Source organism: Lates calcarifer, linkage group LG5 (assembly GCF_001640805.2).
Source record: "Lates calcarifer isolate ASB-BC8 linkage group LG5, TLL_Latcal_v3, whole genome shotgun sequence".
NCBI classification, from domain to species: Eukaryota; Metazoa; Chordata; class Actinopteri; family Centropomidae; genus Lates; species Lates calcarifer.
Genome location: NC_066837.1, coordinates 17,663,776 through 17,682,906, shown reverse-complemented (window position 1 = coordinate 17,682,906; position 19,131 = coordinate 17,663,776). Strand labels below are relative to the sequence as shown.

The 19,131-nt window shown below is 43.2% G+C and overlaps 1 protein-coding gene and 1 long non-coding RNA gene across 4 annotated transcripts in view; one reads left to right on the top strand and one right to left on the bottom strand.

Annotated features, from left to right (window-relative positions):
- tnrc6c2 (trinucleotide repeat containing adaptor 6C2) overlaps window positions 1–19,131 on the top strand; it is a 131,674-nt gene that overhangs the window by 59,077 nt on the left and 53,466 nt on the right. For 2 of the 3 annotated variants that reach the window (XM_018664988.2, XM_018664986.2), the window contains exon 1: window positions 17,371–18,167. The exons of the other annotated variant lie outside the window; for it this stretch is intronic. The gene's annotated coding sequence lies outside the window, so the exon portion shown is untranslated. Of the gene's footprint in view, window positions 1–17,370; window positions 18,168–19,131 lie in introns of those variants that run through there. 3 annotated transcript variants of the gene reach the window in all.
- Window positions 16,053–17,540, bottom strand: LOC108875833 (uncharacterized). Its single transcript, XR_001959929.2, has 3 exons — window positions 17,434–17,540; window positions 17,210–17,344; window positions 16,053–16,660 (listed from the first exon to the last, which is right to left on the bottom strand). It is a non-coding gene; the product is annotated as an uncharacterized LOC108875833 (long non-coding RNA).

Below are 19,131 nucleotides of genomic sequence, written 5' to 3'. Positions count from 1 at the left end.
ATCACTGCCGGTCAGAGCTGGAGCCGATAAATACTCATGACTACTGCAGAATCCTCTGACCTGGGAACGAATGCCGATTGTACCCTTTCCCACTGACGACTAAAACCAGATGTTAGTGGGTGTTCCTGGTGGGGCAAAAATTGTGGAGATAGTCCTATACTGTCTGAACAATAATAGACTCTAAACCATTACTGAGACTTGGGACTTAGACACTAATTCAAACACAAGACTTAATTTAGACTTGCATTTATTGACCTTTAAACATCTCTTTGAACAATGGACATAGATTGTCCATCTCTATTAGACTGAGCCGGCACAGCCGAGTTCCCCTGCTTTCAGTGTGCTGAGATGGAGAGGTGGAAGCTGATAGTGTTGTGGGGTGGCAGGACTGACAAAGCAGATAATAAGTGGGGACCGGAACCACATCTCATAAACCGCAGCGATGGTTAAATTGAAGAGCGGTGCGATTTCCGTCAGCACCGGGCTTTATACTGCAACCAGCGGAGATTCTAGCCGTGATTATAGAGGGGATGTATGTGCCAGGCCTCTTCAATGAGATGACACACTTTACATACACGCGCAATCCAGTCTTTATCAGACACATCTCACACATATCCGGTCTGTCTTGTCGTTAAAAATGCATCTATTTGGTTATCCGGTGAAGCAATCTCAAAAATAGGCCGTTGGCATGGCAAAGGCAGAGCTAAGAATGACTTCCTCCTGCTTCCATTCTGTGTAATAAGAGGCTCAGTTAGCAGCTCTCAGACTGTGCCACTTTTTTCTTGCATCCGCAGGGCACAGAGAAAAGGCTCCTTGCAGGCAAATTGCCCCATTACTTTCTTTGTGTGTTTAACTGTTTTTACACATACACACACGTACACACTTTCTCATCTCTCTCCAGCCATCTTCAAGGCTTAGTCTTTCTCCCTTAACGAGCAACTAAATTATTTCAATTAAAGTGTCACCTGTCAGTCAGACAGCTCCAGGTGATGTTTCGTAATGTTGAGCCAACCTCAGAGATCCCTGAACCAAACTGCCAGCGGAATTCATTTCAATCATCTCTGCCGTGCGTGGCTGAACCCAGGGACTGAGACAGTCCCCCAGCCTCCACAGATACACACACCTCCTCTACTGTCTTACCTCCACCACCAGCACCAGCTCCCCTCCTCCCCTCACCCTCCCTCCTTCCCTCGCTCATTCCCGCATGTCTCCTCACTTTAATTAGCTCCGGATTAAATTAAAAGCTATATGTTGGTGTTAATTGATTTATCTTGAGACAGGGTCTATAATTACAGGTTCTCAATGGAGAGATCTACGCTATGACACTGGAGGCTTCCCTCGCTTCATTGTCTGGCTGAGTGTGTGTGTGTGTGTGTGTGTGTGTATGCATTTATGTGTTGCCTGTGTTTGTGTGCAATCACCACCGTAAGCATAATAAGCATTGTTTGAGCCAGTCAGAGGTTAGCGAGCAGGCACCACTCGATGAGCGAGGGAATAAAAGATGATGCAAATAGATGTCGTCTCGCCATAATGAAACACAATTACAGCTTTATTAGAAGATGTAATTGCTTTGTTAGAGCATCTCAATTTGTCCTTGTTGTGCACCGTTTACTCCTGCCATTATACAATACACATGCTCATCCATACTTGACCTGCTATGTAATATGTGACACCCCACCCCCCCACCCCCGTTGTTATTCTGGAAGCACGGAGAGTTGTCTTTATTGTCTTTATGGAGAGAAGTGGGCTTTCACTGGCAATGGGTGGTTTGCTGTGAAGTACAATGACGGAGCCTGAAGGCTTTGGCTGTATCACTGGCAATTGGTATTCTGTGGCGTAACACACTTGCATGCACGCAGACACAAGCTCAGCTCTAAATGTACAGACACTTCCTGTAGCATACAGACCTCAGTGTGGATGGATACACACACTTTGAATGCAGATGTACACAGATAAGCATGCACACCTGCAAAACTACTCTCACACTTTTTCTATGTATCTCTGCCCTAACTCATCTCACCCAGTTCATCTAAATGGGGTGGGTGGGGGGTTAACCTGCCACACATCAGTGTTCATTTTTCCTCCTTCCACTCCACTGTATGCATCCTAATCAGGGCCAGCAGAGTGCAAAATGCCGTCTGTCTGTCAGTTGTAACACCACAGGCTGGCCGACTGGCTGGCATCAGGCCTGGAGGTGTGAAATGAGCCCACTGGGGGCTATAGTCTGGCTTGAGCACTAGTCAAACAGCTCTGGACATCATGAGAGAGTGAGAGGTGAGAGAGAGATGGGGAGGGGGGCACAGTGAGTGCAGTGAGGTGGAGGCGAAAGAAAGGAACGGACAATATTAAAGATCGCGAGAGAAGAAAGAACAAAGGAGCGAGGGAGAGGGGAAAAAAGATAGAGGGCCAACTCGTCTGGAGAATGAGGGAGACAGGAAAGGGGAGGGAGGGAAGACGGATAGAGAGGGAAGATGAGAGATGGAGAGACATGGCTCATCTGCTCCTGCTTTCTGGCTGCTGCGAGATTGCAGGATTTCCTAGATCAGCCAACTGTGGAAGTGAATTTTTCCCCTGCTTGTCTCCTCTTACTCCCTCTCTTCCTCCACCTCTCTCTCTCTCCCTCGCACTTTCCCCCTCTCCCTCATCTTCTCTGTCCCTACCGTCTCTTCCCTGTCACTGAGCAATGGATTAAAGTCATATTTCCTTTCCAGTGCAGTTGTGATATCAGATTATACTCCCCTATCCTCTGTCCGCCTGCCTTCTTATTCCTACATGTCTCTCCATTGTCACTATATTTCCTGTTTTTATAATTAAATCCTCCTGGAAATCGAAACATGGCATCTTTTAAGGGGAAGATGGGTGCATTGAGGGCTGAGTTGTATCTATTTATGTTGTACGGTAGCAAAATAAATAAAAGTCTAATAATCTATGACCTCTAATCTGTGATAAATAACATGTAAAATAAATTAACTATATTTTTTAGAAAGGCCTTGATTGCTTCAAGCCAAGTTCTTGCTATTTGTCTTTGAGATGGGGCCTCATAATGGTAATGAGGGTTAGTTGGGCAGTTAGTTCACTGATCAATCTGGCCTTCCAACACTTGATTGATGTATAGTGAAGCATATTTTATATCTCTGTTTTGCTATTTCCACAACTTGATTTCTTTGCCAACTGCAGTTACATATTCATAACTTTTTAAGGTAGTTTTTTTTTTTTTTTCAAGTTTAGACATGTGAGTGTTGGGATGTTGCTTTCTTATTAGAGGGGGCACTCTCAGGAGCCAGTTGCAGTGCAGACGGGGAAATTGGATATGCAAATTTTCTGCAAGATACTGGCTATATAACAAGGCACTTATCCTGGAAAGTATAGGCTCATGCCAAAACACTGAGAATTTAATAGTTGAATAGCATGTTTGATCAGATATCAGTCTTGAATAGGTGAAGAGTCACTAGCTGATTTAGTGATACCGTTAGCTAACAACACTATTGGATCCGCACATGTCTGCATTTGAAATATGGATTTTCCATGTGTCTGGAACAAGGACTTCTCAGCAGTAGGTAGTCACATGTTTTTCATCCTTATTGAACTCTGTACCATTTTGTGTGAAACCCATCAGCTAAGCTCCATTAGAAGGCGCAAACTGGATATATAAAAGTCTCTCCAAAACTCTCTACCTTTTTTCTCTGAGAGTGAGCGCTTCAGACAGGGATGAGAATAACCAAGTGTCTCTCTGAATGTTGAAGTAGCCTGTACAAAGGATTGCCGGTAAATTACTCCAAGTTATACTGTGCCTTTAGGGGGAAAGTAGTTTCTGCTTTTGACATGTTTAGGAGCAGTAGATCACAGCTTAGCACCCACCGATGTAAGGTCACTGCCTTTAACCTTAACCCCCAAAAACATTCAACCTCACCACATTTGGTCTCAGGACCCTCTTGCCGTGAGGTGAAAATGCTAACAACTGCACCATTTGTGCAATCTCATGCTGCCAAGTAGTCCAGAAGGGCTCTATATACATTGGTAGTAACAACATTTGTCAAAGTTTCTTGAAAAATGCTTATCTGTACTCATAAAAAAAAATGTAATGGCAAGTACCCCAAGCGCCTGCTGAGTAAAGCTGTAAGCTAGTGACAAGTGGTTAGTCTCAGCCATTTCATATCTGGCTAGCTGTCAAAACCCAAAGCCAGCTCCCCATCTAGATTACAGTTTGCCAGCCTGCCTCCATCCATCTCTCTCTTCCTCTGGACGGATGGACAGCAGATTAGGCCCGGTTCCACTGCAGTATGTTATACCCCATCCTGCGCTAAGTGACCTATGATTAATTGCACATTATTAACTTAACTGAGATTGTTCTCTAGATACGTAGGCGTCGATAATGTCTGATTCCTCTTTAATAGGCCACTTCTGACAGTATTCATAATGTGCCATTTGCCCTGATCCCTCCCTAATGCATTCCCGCTTTGTGAAAATTCCACTAATTTAGGGGTGGGGGAAATGGGCCAAAGGGAACGGCGTATCAGGAGTGAGATGATTCTCCTGTCGGTTAGTTAGTCCACAGGCACAGACTGGTGCCTTCGGGGATGGAGGGAAAAAGCAAAGTTAGTTCAAGTGTGAAATCCCCAATCTGGGCTTCTTGAAAAAGAAGATAGGCAGAGTTCTGTTACTCTTTAGATTTACAAAATACAGTATCACCAGACATTTCAGAAATTCTACTGTATTCTACTGTATATGAGCATTATTGCTGGTATCCAATTTCCCTTTTGTACGTCGTTTATTTTTCTGAGTCTGCTGTTAATTGGTTTGGGGTGATATTCTCACATGCAATTGATGCAGAACAGGTGGGAGCAGAAGTTGTAATTGAAAAGGAACAAATCTGGTATATTATTCTTAATTTGAGTCCACAACTGACTTAATAAATCATTTTCCCTTTTAGTATTGTGCATGCTAATAATATCTGTTGTTGTGCAGTAAGTGTGTGCATGTTACTCATTTTACTTTGAACCTGCAGTATTTTCTAGAGCATTGTATGTTCCCCACAGGTTTGCACCAGCCTTACTCTCTCTGACCTCTAATCTCACTACAGCCGCACACACACCGTATCTCCAAACTGATGTGCTTGCTGCTGTCAAACACACTCCACTGAATTACTGCAGCTGGCCACCTTCTTCTTCTCCGCCTTTGTAAAACTGTGCTCTCTTCAATCTGCTGTGGTCATAAACCCATACACTCTATATCTCCAAATGAGGTGTCCACACAAGACTGAGCTCATCTCATGTTTGGTAGAACACCCAAGCCCCCACAGACCCAGCAACCCACCAACCAGATCAACGCGCACACATACACATTTGCTTTGCCATCTGTCCACCAGTACCTCCCTAATCCCCCTTCGTTCTGTCAGGTGTATTGTGTGACTTTTGTGGTTATATGTGTGTTGTGAGAGGCAGCGGGGTTTGTCTTCTGATTCTCCGCGCACAAAGGCGGCGTCCTGTGTAACCCCAGCCTGAGCTGCAGCAGGATTGTAAACACTGTGCCACTACAAAGGGAAAACCCTCGCCTGCCTGCCTGAGAAAATCCCATTGCTTTTACCAATTAACACCAGGGGAGAAACTCACCGCTTGTGTTGCTCTGCTCTGGTGTTTACCAGTAGAAAGAGACTGTCAGAGAGAGAGAGAGAGGGAGAGAAGGAGAGAGAGGGAGAGGGCGGCAGACACAGAGAGGGAGAGAGAGAGGAAAAACATATTGCTTAGTCGTATAGCAACTGTGGTACAATATGCTGGAGCTGACGTTTATGACTGTTTAGATAGCCATAACCACAGCAGGCGGTGATGGTAATAATGCTGTGTTGACATTAGCCCAGGTGGGAATATGTCAGCATTGCGTCGCCACCGCCTAATTGCCACTTCTATTGTTGTGTAATTAATGCTTAATTAGGACGCTTGCTTCAATCAGCGGTGGGGTCGTTAAGAGAGGTGTTGCACGCGCTATAAACAAATGTTACCTTTATGAATGCAAATCGAGCTGCTATTTTTTTTCCCCGTGCCCTCGTTTTGTCCTTGTGCCACCGAGCATAAGGAGTGAGCACGCCGAGGCATCCATCTTGAGCTGGATGTGGCTGCTAAAAGATTGAACGGGAACGAGGTTTCTCTCTTGCTGTTTTGCATGGCCGCTGAGTTGCTATTTTGTCTCTGTGTTTTTTTTTCTCTCTTTCCGAATCAGCTCCGATGTGGTTTATTATGTGCTCTGGATTGTTACTTGGAGATGGAGCCCCCTTACCACCGTACTGTCACACTCTAACCTATGAAGGGACGGCGGGAGGGGCAAGGAGGGGTTGATAGGGTTGGGGTGGGGGGCTGGGGGGTACAGTCGTTGGATAAAGGGTTGTGTGTGTGTATTGGGGGTGGGGGGCATAAAGCATAGTTGGGGGAGGAGAGGCAGAGAGAAGAGAGCGCATGCAGCGTGCAGCTGGAAGAGGCAGAGATGAGTGGAGGCGTGAAATTGGCACTGCACTGTCCACCACCCACAGCCCCCCCTCAATCTTAACCTGCCACCCGTTTGCCTGCCCCCTCCACTCTGTTCCACCAAGGAAGGGACTGTATCTGCACCGACTATAGCGCAAGAGCGTGTGTTTGTGTGTGTGTGTGTGTGTGTGTGTGTGTGTGTGTGTGTCTGTTTGTCTGTGTGTCTGCTACCCTAGTAAGCTACATATGACACTCACACTGTTTGCCATGCCCAAGTGATGCATTCTCCCACTCCCTCCCCTTATATATATATCCATTTGTTAATGCACATACCCACACACAAGCACACTTCACCCCACCCTCCCTGCCCCTCCTGTGGAGTGGTCATAACTCACCTTAATTGTATTTGGTAGGTGGTGCTCAGACGTAGAGTGCATGGTGAAATGTAGCTGAGACCATGAGGGAGCAGTAATGGGAGTGAGGGCAAGGTACTGGAAGGAGGGAAACGATCGACCTATTGGCCCCCTGAAAACACACATTATGCATTTAGGTTGGACACACTCACACACAAACACACACTGAAATACACGTGCTCACCCCCAGCGAGCATGAAAACACACTCATGAATATACACTAATGTGAACACATGAGCATTTAAGGTGGAACACACACAAAAACACTCTCTCTCAGACACACACATATGTAGAGAACTTGCCCATTTTACGTACATGTACGCGCGTTATTAGCTGTTCATGAATGCAACGTGTGCATGAAGGAGTTACTGCACCCCTTCTCCTTTATTCAACCTTTTCCTGGGCTGTTTGTATATGCCAGAGACCTTGAGACGTCCCATTCAGGACTATATGGAACTCTTTGTGCACAATGAAAATGCTAATAACATTTTTGCTCCTTACATGCATTTATACTGCCAAAATAATTCCAGACATATGCACAGACACAATCATACTTGTAAACGTGTCTCTACACACACATACACATTTTCCTCCTGGACAGCCTTGTTAATCAGTGTCATAGTAAATCAGAGGCCTGGGGTGTGAGGGCGGGGGAGCATAATAAGCTCATCTGGCCGGTGAGAAGGTTTTCTCTGCCGCTGTGTTGACTGGTTTCAGGTAATTAAAGCAGCAGCCACAACTGTGCTGTCCAGTCCCCTGCGAGTCTTCCATTGTCACTCCATTAGCAACTAACCTGGACGAGCTGCATTCAGGTTGACAAACACCAAAGAGAGCCCGTATGACACTAATCAACTGTGTTGGGAGTCTATTGGGGGAACTAATATGTGGTATTTATCTGAACATGTCCAACGGAGAGGGATGAAAAGGGATGGTGTATAACAAGGAATCTCCTCATGAATCACCTTGATAGGAGCAGATCATGAGAGAAAATGCAAAGAACACAATAACCAAACTGTCTATCATATTACCCTGTCTGTTGAAGCAAACAAATCCTACATTATATGCACACTGTTTTGTTAAGCGCATCATGAATGGAGCAATAAAGTAATTTTTTAGGTAACATTAAAGCTACACTTAACAAAAAGAAAGAGGTCGCTCATAGTGATAAACTCTCAATTATTACAGAATTCTGCAACTCTGTGGAGCTGATGTTTATATGTTTATTGAAGTTTATAATAATATTGAACTTACATTCACTAGGTTGCCAGGTTGCAAATCCAAATGATAAGCAACTGTTTATCAACGTAAGACAATGTCAACTTAAAAGGTGATGATATGTCAGTGTTGTGTTTACAACTTGTTTTCGCTGCCCTTCAGTGGCCAAAAAAGTCAGTTATTGCAGGTTTAATAATATACAATTGAAGAACACAATGTTATCTCACATGGCCATTTTCATGAATATAAAAGTAAATCTCCTGACAGTGGGCTAACTCCAAAAAGTCTGTTGTTTAATACAGTTTAATCAGTTCATGTTTTCAGCTACAATTCCATCCATATTTTTAATCGAAGCAAATTCTGAATTTAGTTTATCTGAAGTGTTTTGTTTGTTTGTTTTATTTATAGCACTGTATAGTCAGGTTTTCTTATTTACAACTGCAGTGTGCCAATAAACAGATGCAAATATATCACATTATCAACCAGAATCACAGAAGTTTTCCATTTTCCATATAGATTAATCAAAGAAACCATGAGCCATCTCAAATGTTTGAACACCTGAACATACAATGTATGTTCTATGTATGTATATTGTTGTGATGTATTTATATGTATGGTCCAACTAAATGACTATGGATGTTCATACACATCGTGTATACATGTGTCTACATGCAGTTTAAAGGACATGATGTAGATTTATCTTTCAGTTTTGCCCCATCTTTAATGGAGGGTATAGGGGTGGGGGTGAGTGGACAAAGTGTTTAGTGTGCTTTCATCATACAAAGGCTAGTAATGAGAAGCCAATTGACTTTCCACTGAAGCCTTCAGCAGTCAAGAAGAAAAAGAACAAACCTCTCTATTGTTATCTCTCCCTCCTCCTCTTTCATCCCTCCCTCAGTGGTCAAAAGAAGGAAGGTAATTCCAGCCAGGTCCTACTTCACACCTTCAATTTGTCTTTTGCTGCACCCATCCCTGCCCTCCCTCCCTCCTCCCCCTCTTCTCTCCCCACTGCCTCCCCCCTCCCTCCCTTTGCATGTCTCCTTCACTCCATCTATCTTTCTGTCTCTCTCTCTCTCTTTCCCTCTCTCCTGGTGCAAGGTGATGGAGGCGGGTGTGTGTGGGTCTCCGAGAGCACGCCTCAGGGATTATACAGCCCGCTTCCATGAAAGATTCATGATGCTCGGGAGTGTGTGTGCGTGTGTGTGTGTGTGTGTGTGTGTGTGTCGCTCACACTCAGGCACTGACTGGAAAAAGGGAACAGGGAGAGACAGAGAAAAAAGGAAAGAGGGTGGGGGGTGGAGGGTACAGAGTGTGAGACAAATTGACGGTGCACAGCAGGGCTAACTCTCCAGGTTGCGATTATACTACCAGCTTCTTTGCACATGCTTGGTCAGGCTTGCCTTACAGAAATGATCAATGACAAAAGTTTGGAACAAAAAAAAATGTGCATATCTTAGGTGTCCAGTGAAAACCATGCATCTCCACATTTATAGATTTTGATTTTTTTCAGTCATACTGGAGCTCATGAAAACTTGATTTTTTGGATATACATGGCAGAGATCCTCTCAATCCAGAATGGATCCATAGAAAACCTACCCTAACCTGAGGTGCAAGATAATCTTTCAAAGAAGGGAGAGCCGATCCAAAGAGGACCCAAAATCAGTCAGACAAGATCTAGACAGACCAGAGAACAATTAGGTTCAATCCAAAATGCAGAACCTGATAGAGAGAACGCCCAATACCAGAAGCAGAATGATGCAGTACCAATTAACAAAACAGCTGAAGTTAAAAATTGCAGCAATATGATAATAATGCTTTAAGAATGAAGAAACTAATTTCAAAAACAATTTGTTTATATGATTATATTAGACTAATTTAGAAAAATAATGAAATAATTTGCAGCTCCCACACGTAGAATAAACCAACTGTTAAACACAAACAAAAGATAACATTTATTTATTGTCATTCAATATAATAAATATTTTACATACACAGCTGGCAGTAAATACAAATAAAGTGACCTGTGTAAATCCATTCTTTAGTTACTTTTCATAGAAATATGCAGGCGTTCACACCCAAAAATAGCACTGTGATAAAAATTATAAAGGGCTGCATTGGTGTGGGTGTATTCCTATGGGTTCTGGTGAGATGAAATACAATCCAGAAGTTCAGTTTGAGTGATACATCCATGAACACTACACAGCAGTTAATAATAATAAGTAACTACCAGGAGAGTACACCTACCAGAGTCCTTTGTGTCAGCAACTCCTACTGTGCCAAGTCATTGACATAAATGAGGAGACTGTTTTTTTTTTTTTTTTTTTTAAGTACAGTAATGGTTGTCTGGATAGAGCTTAACACATGGAGATACACATACAAATACACATGCTGTGTTGTCTCTCTCAGTAAACAAACAAACTGTGTAGTGAAGCTTGCTGCAGACAGATTCAAGCACTTAATTGTTCGCGATGAGCAGGAGGTGGCTGCATTTAATGCCAACATAAATGACCAGTATGATAATACAGCACAAACAAAAACATTTTGAAAATGATTTGTAGCCAAGAGAGCAGGGTAGATCACTAACAGGCAACTGTAACACCTTAAGGAGGAGTTAAGGAGGTTGGCACACTTTCCCTGTCCTCATATCCTCTCTCTCTGTCTCTCCCTCTCTCTCTCTCTCTGTATGTAACTCCCGTCTTGCCAGGTCCATGCCAGGAAAGACAGGCTGGCACAATAAGTAGCATTTGCTACAGCTTCTCAGCCAGAGGAAGTGTGTCATTGCCAAGTGTCTATTGGTGTAGGACAACTCTATTCATGTGCCTTCACCTTGGCAGTCTGTCTGTGAGGGAGGGAAGGAAGGGTGGTGGCGGTTTTGTGTGTGTGTGGTGTGTAATGTGTATGTGTTTATCTAAACCTCATTGGATGCTCTAATAGCCCCTCGCAGGCTTGTTCCCTCTTCCTCTCTCTTGCGTCTTCAAACACATTGCATTATTGCTGCTTTTGATTGCATTTCAGATTAGAGAGCACTGGTGGAGAGAGCAAAAGAGTCAGATAGTTGGGGATAGAGAGAAAGAGAAATGGTGGCGGAGAGAAAGAGATGGATGAGGATGAGAGATAGAGAATGTAGGAAGAGAGGAAGGGCAGATGCAAGGGGAGAGACGACCAGACAGACAGCCAGCCAGAGAGGATGAGAGAGAGAGTTTAAACAAGAGACAGACAGAGAGAGAAAGGGGGAAACAGGAAAAACAGAGAGAAAGAGCCTCTGGGGGAGCGTATTATACGGCCGTTACCCCCCTCTGGTGCAGCAGCAAATGGGAGAAGCTGAGTACCCACTATTCCAGTGACCTTGGAGGTCAGTTGGAGGAAAGCAGCATTAATCAAACTGACGCCCAGGCTGAGGCGGATGATAGCAGGCAGTAATGCCCACAACACCACCACCACCACCACCACCCCAACCACACACACATCAACACCACCTCCAACCCTCCTCACATACACACCTTCCTCCCTGCACATTTATTTGCATTCTTCTACTGCCTTGTTTTATTTTCTTTCTATTTCTGTATGCTTTTTGCATATCACACCCCTCCCTCCCTCTTTATTTCTGTCTCTAATTTTTCCCATCATCCATCTCTCTCCTTCCCCCTCTTTGTGTGCCCTAAACCCTCTCTGGATCCCCAGCCTACAAACAGTAAATTAACCCATCTCCACCCTGTGTTAATGGACTTCTAAATATCAGCCCTTGCCTGTGGATATGCCACCAACATTTACATTGGATGTGGGATTGAATAAGTTGCCTTCTGGCTGCTCGCAGACGTTGCAATATCGATTTGCTTGTTTTGCTCTCTGCGTTGGTGCATATTTTGTGGAAATGCCTGGTGGGGTGATGTATGTATTGTATGTGCAGAGGTATGTGAAGAATTACATGCAGCCATAGATCTCATGTTACTGGCCTATTCATGTGGCCTTTAGCGTGACTTTTTGTCTAATGGCAAACATACAGTACATGTAAATACAGAAGCAGTCATTATTTGTACAACACTGCACAGTATAGAAACAATTCAGTCTTTTTTTGAAACTTTTCTAAATCTTGCCAAGCATTCACGCACCACGCACCTCTCCTGTTACTACAGTTGGAGATCCTTTCAACTACAACAAGGACTTCCCTGACCCAAATTTATTGTTTTAACCCTCTTCCCTCCCCACTATACCACCAGGCAGCCAGCCAGTGAAAAATAAAGTCAACAAGCAGGTGTGTACATGTGGTGAATCTGTGTGTCAGTCAATACAAACCAATCAATATACCCAGGCCCCTTACTGAATAAGGTGTCTCTTTTTAGTGTGTGCGAATGTGTCTGTGTGCGTGAGTGAGAGAGAGAGTGAGTGAGTGAGTGTGTGTGTGTTTGGGTTGGGGGTTGGGGATGGTTATACGAGGCTGGGTTAATCTGTGTCCGCTCGTCTGCACTGATGATAGTATTGATCTGGTGAAGATCATGTGAAGGTCAGGATATGTTGTCTGTGTTTGGACCGCCTTGATCTTAATACACTGTCCTACTCTGTCCTTTCACTGCTGGTGTATAATGGTTAATACTTCTTCATTTCTAATAGAAACAGCAAATATCAAAGCAGAGAGGGTCTGAAAGAGCAAAGCAGCAGACACCAAAATTAATCTGCTTTCTTCTTCTTTTCAAAGTTTAAAGTTAAGGTGTTTGTGTTGGCGTTTTGAGTGACAGGCAAGTGGAACTATTCATACATGGCATTTTTTGTAATCAGTTTTGAGTAAGGCCAAAAAGTGGATTCTGTGATGTTAGCGTTTTTTGATTGACACTTCTACATCCTTTCCTCTCTGTGGGTCATTATCATCATTTCAGAATGATGAAACAGAAACTAGGCTTGTTAGCACTTAATTATTCATTTGAATCCATAAAGGCAATCAATTAAGCTTAAGTGTGCAATAAATCTGATTAACCAGTCAGTTCCCAAAACACCATAAAATCCACGCAGGTCTTATACCCTGGTAATGAGTTTGCAAGTGGGGAGGGGGAAGGGGCTAATAAGTGAGGGTGCTCACCCACAAACACATGCACGCACACAAATCCCGGTATACAAACCACTATTGTGGTTGATGTGTGTGTGATGTGTTTTTTTTTTTGTTTGTTTTTTTTTTTTTGTTCAGGTAATAATTTGGTGTATTAGCTATTGGGGATGAAAGATAAGCAGGGCTTAATGTATGCTAATATTAAGGTCTGCAGCTTGTAACAAAATAAAGCAAGGTCATCAGGAAAAGGCGCACTTGTAATTAATAGATGAATTCATTAAAAAAACAATGACTCAGTTCAGAAACACTCATTAACAAGATAAGGCATTTGAAATGAAAATAGAAACGTTAATGTTAATGTGTTGATGGTGAGAGCCACTATATTCAACCTTGAGATGCTGTTAATGCGGTGCATGTGCATTTGATTGGGCAAATCTGCCGGCCTCTTTTCTGCCGCCGCTGTATCATTCCTCATTATTCTCTGACACACTCGCTCGCTGCCTCTCTCTCTCCCTCCCTGCCTCCCTCCTTATATCCCAGCCTTCTTCTATCCCTCTCTGCCTCCCTCCCTCTCTCGCTGGCCTTTACCTGCTCGCCTGTCTCAGGGGAAATTACCACAGCTCAGAAACCCTGTCCTACTGCACTGCAACGCTCTGCTCAGCTCTGCCTCCCTCCATCCATACAGCACACACATATGGACACACGCAAATATACACACATATACTGTGCACATGGTCTCCCTCACACACAAGCAAAGACACTGCCACATACACACAGAGGCTGGATAACCCCTCCCCACCCATAGCATTGCCCCTTTACCAGCCGCTGTTTCTTCTGGCTTTGCTGTGCCTCCCCCCCTAATATATTATGCACCATGCAGACACACAACAGTATAAGGAGGATTAGAAGCATTTTGTTGCCAATGTCTGCTCTGCATTTGTGTGCAAGAAATAGTCTAATACTGTATGTGTATGCTTTTATGAACAGCATATGTAAAAGTAACTGCATCCATGTTTGTATGTACATGTATGCATGTGTGTTTTAGTGCATGGGAATGTGTGTGTCTGTAACATAATGGCTTTTATGTCTTGGAACTCTTCTGCTCAGGGTAATTCACTCTTTAGTCTTAATGAAAGTTAATGAAAAGGATCCTTCCTCCTCTTATGGACTACCATGCCTTCAGCTACTCGCCAGTCTGTCTTATCTTCCATTGCAATGCTGCAGACCTTGGAGATGAGCAATGAGCAACTCAGCAGGGCTTTACCACTCTGCGCTGTTATTTAATGGATAGGCACTTCAATCACATTGCTAATCAGAGTGAGAAAAACTCACAATGAATGTTTCAGCTCAGCCGCACAGCAAGTACTCGCAAAATTTTGCCTTGAAGTAGCAGGACTGGGAGGCTCACCGTGCAACATTCTTCTTTTATGTGCAGTTAGGAGATGGTTTCATTTGGCTCCTTCCTCTGTCAGAATTATCATCATGAACGGTCCTTTTGCATATGTCAAGTCATGCCTTTGGAAATGTCACTTTGAGCGAAGCAGCAGTAGCTCCCTGTCTGCATTTTGATTACTCACATGCATAAAGTCCAGACTGTGGAGGAGGATTGTGTATTCATAATCAATACCATAATACTGACACCCCCTAACTCATCAGTCATTCTGCATCACACAGCAAACTATAAATGTCTTCCTCTAGAATGCAGTGTCTGGGGAATGACGATTTAAAACCAAGATCTGCTTTTGGACTTGTCCTGTCTTGAAATAACTGACTAACCCTTGTTTGGTTAATTCCACAAGATGAAATGTTAAGATGATACATTTGGAGGGGGCTTTGTATTTGAGAGTAAAGCAAAAATAGATTTAGAGTACTAAAAATGTGTTTGATGTATCTATAAATTCAGCTAGTCTTTCATGAACTATGAAATATATTTTGACTTCTAAAGCAAAAATATAGCCTGTCGGGATTCTTTTTATGCAATTTGTCTGGTGACGTGTATGCCTTTTATGAATGTGTGAGATTATTAATGTCTCTGGATGGAGATACCTTCTCTCATGGGAGACATGTTTAAATGATAAAATGTAGCCACAGAGCACATGCATTAAACATGCATGTAGCCACGTAACACACATAAGTATATGTATGTGAATTTGTGACGTGAGAGTAAAGTGAGTGTGTGTACGGTGCGCATACGAATCTGTGGTTTGGTGTATGCACATGGATTCTTGTGTGAATTTGTGCACGTGTGCGTGTGTCTGACTCCGGCAGACTCTGGCGGCAGGCTTGAAATTAAAACCTTATGCGGAACGCGGCTCATGATTGGACTGGAATTAAAACAAAAGGCAGAAGGGAGAGGAGAAGGAGAAAAAGAGAATGGTGAGAGCAGCAGGAGGAGGAGAAGTGTATTGTCTCAGAGGGGAAGGAGTGAGCGATTGCCTCCGCTGCAGTCCTACAGCTTGTGTCTGGGCTGTTTCTTATCAGAATGTCAGGCGGACCTTTCCCATTGGCTCGCTCCTGTTAGCAGTCTTCTTAAATGTGAAAGCAATTAGGGAAATTGGCAGAGTCAAAGAAACATCTCAGAGACACCTAAAAGAATAGCTGTGATGAGTTGGAGAGCGGATGTGAACAAGGAAGGATGTGCGCACACTCTCAAACACATAAATACAGGCACACACACACACACACACACACTCTCTCCCTGTCTTTTTTCTTCCCACCTACATTAATACACACACCTTTGATGCTAATATCATGTCAAACCACTATTGTTACTTCAAGTCATAGTTGTCTTTTGTTGCATAGGTTTCCATCTCCATCTCTGATAATTCGTGTGAGTCTTCAAGTAATGTAGGTATTTTACTTTGCATGATGCAATACACTACTGAATTGGTGCTTCAAGTCAGCACATTTGATTAACTCTGAGAAAAAATGTTTACCAGAAACACAATTTATTTAGGTGGCACGAATGAGCAGCAAATTCCTACATACACTTTAATAGTCCAATCTGTGATCCACAATGAACTACATATCCCTTAAGGCGTTTCTGAAGGCATTCCCCTCTGCTCTCACCTCCCTTAACCCTGAGTATGGAACATCTGCTTTCTCCATTCAGTTGGAGCTTGCTGTTTTAATAGCTCTGGGCATCTTGCCTTGAAAAGAAGAAGAAAAAAAAAAAACTTTTGGCCGGGGGCCCCTGGCTTTCTCATTAGCAGTCTCTCCCAGTAATGTATAGGAGCCCAGAGCTTTGCTGAGAGAGTTCTCACTGGTCAGTGTTCCCCTTTGTGGACCGCAGCCTTGACCTGTTCCCACCGCACAGTGTGTGAGTGTGTCTGTGTGTGTTTGTCTGTGCATGGAGCGGTCATTTCCATGAGAAAGGAGTGAAGAGAATGGACAGGGGCCGCATTTTCTTTCTGTGAGACGGCTGCAGACGCGGTTCAGGGCACAAGGGCGACCTCATCCATCATGTTGTGAATAGCCTGGAATTATCACCCCACGTTTCTGGACATCATGTGATCAAGAGACTCTTGACAAAGGTCATCCTGGGTAGAGAAACTTGGGGTGAGCCCTTTAAGAGACATTTGAATCTGCTAAATAAAAGTTGATGATGCAAGTTCCAAATTGCTTGTAGAGTTTTATGAGTCTTCTCTATTTCTGTACTCTTTTGCACTATTTTGGTCATGAGTCACATGAAGTATGGTTTTATATTTCTATTACATAAAGCCCTAAAACCAAAACACTGAATTACAAAATTAAATGCTCAAATATGGACAAAAGCAGCTTTAAGTAAAGGATCTAAATACTTATTCCACCAACACTAGGAGCAAAAGTACATGCTTAATACATAACATATGTAATACTTAATAGAACATAAATAGTGACCACCTTTTACTTGATATTAATTATACAATATTTCTATGCTATCTTCATACTTATTGCTACTACATTACAACTGAATTTTTGTATGTGGGTTATATTTTGCTGTCTTTACAGTATCATCATCCCAAAATCTATAACAGAATCACATTTGTGAGTCACATTTGTTTCTTTTTTTTAAGCGCACAGTCTTTGCTGCATGCTTCAGCAATTACCTTGGAAATATGAGCTGCCTGTCTGTCCACCCTCTGTGGTCATGGGGAGGTTTGGAGAGCGGGCGGAGTTAGCGTCTGGTGTTTTGGTTGGTCGGGAGTGACGTATCTGGAGCCACTTCCTGGTCTGTCTGCTCTCTGGGAGGAGGAGAGGGAGACTGCAGTGTTGTTAGTTTGAACAAAATGGCTGCGAGACCACTGTCAACGAGAGCTCACTGAACGCCTACCATGACTGTCCGCTCCGCTGTCTGGATCCACACAGAATGTATTTCCTCGGAGTCGTTTCTCACTTTGCATTCGCGGTAGCCAGCCCGTCGCTAGTCGTCCAGCTGGCGACCTAAACAAACAAACAAACAAAAAAAAACATTTCTTTTGCACTTTAAAACAAGTTGGCTGGCTGGCTGGCTGACGGCCGTCGGCTTGCTCTACTACGCGAGAACTCGTCGGCGATTTTTAACGAAAGCTGCCTGATTTCTCTGGTTTGCAAAACCTCGCAACGGTCGACGTCTGAAAACGCCAACCAGCTAACCTTAGCTTACACAATTTAGCTGCTTTTAAAATTTTATTCGTGTTCGTTTTTTTGTTTTTGTTGTTAGTGGTGCTCCGTTCCCCTCCCCGCCCCCCTTTATATTGTGACGTTTTAACAAACTGTTTTTTGCGAGTGTAATTTCACGGCATATTTTTATTTTTTTCCTTTTGCTCTAAGCATAATTTACCGTACTTGCTGTGTGTAACGTTATATTTGGCTGAGTAGCCGTTGTTTACCTCGGTATCTTGTCACCAAGCTGCTTCAGCAGCAGTCGGCTTATCTGCAAAGTCTGACTTTAATTGCGATTGAATCTCTGCTCCATCTCTTTACGGGTAACTTTAGAAAAGACATCGGAGAATGCTTTTCTGCTTCTTTTTTTCTGCCATGCACCGACTCCTCACTGAAAGCTGCCAAAGCTGTGGTTAACGCAAGGTAAGTTTCCAATGAATACCTCTTCTCCTCATGTGATAAATAAACGAATGTCATTGCTGATCAGTGTTTTGAGATCCAAATTGCAGTGGCAACAGAGAAGTGGACAGAAGAGGCTAGCTGCACTGCCAGATAAATAACAAAAATAATTCACCATATAGCTTCATTATTTTCAAAACATTAACTCCTGTCTGTCTCTATGATGCGTCTCAGTTCAGCCCTGTTACTTAACTACAGCGTCTACACTCAAGCCAGCTATTTCAAGTGCCACATCAGTAAAACATTAATTAACAAATGTCTGTGTCTATTTGTGATGCCACGACTTAGCGATTTCTTCACATTATTAACCCCGAAAAGGTTTTTCAAAGGGGGGCTCTCCCTGTAAAAGTGTTTTATGTGAATCCAAGAGGAATGTCTGATCAGAGGTATTTTCTCTTGTTTTAGCTTTTGGGTGTTCATCATGAGGTTGGATAAATTTAATATGTATCCATTTGAGGGGGATTGGATGTGGAACTTTTGTGTTATATCATCGCTCTTTGATGATTGGCTGAGTGGACTGGAACACACTCTGTACATGTGAGCGTGTAATGTGATGATTTCTTGGACTGACTGCAAGCAGTGCCTTGCCTTTCTTCAATATCTGTGCAGTTATTAGAAGGTAATGATGTGCTAATAGGCTTTTTTTTGGTGGCACAGTGCTGTTTATAGGTTGACTGCTGACAGGCTGGTATACTTTTGTTAGATGTTTTGTGTCTGCACATTGCAGTCGCAGTATTTTTCAGTGTGACAGAGCCAGCCAGAGCCACAGTCTTAGATTTTATCCTGATTGTCACTCCGCTTTGGTTCATTCTGTAGCTGTATCACATCATGTATCTTGTACACTATTGCACATTCCACTACACTAAGTCCAAGTACATTATTAAACATAGCTATCCTGTCTCTCTTCCCTCCTCTCTTCCACCCCCCT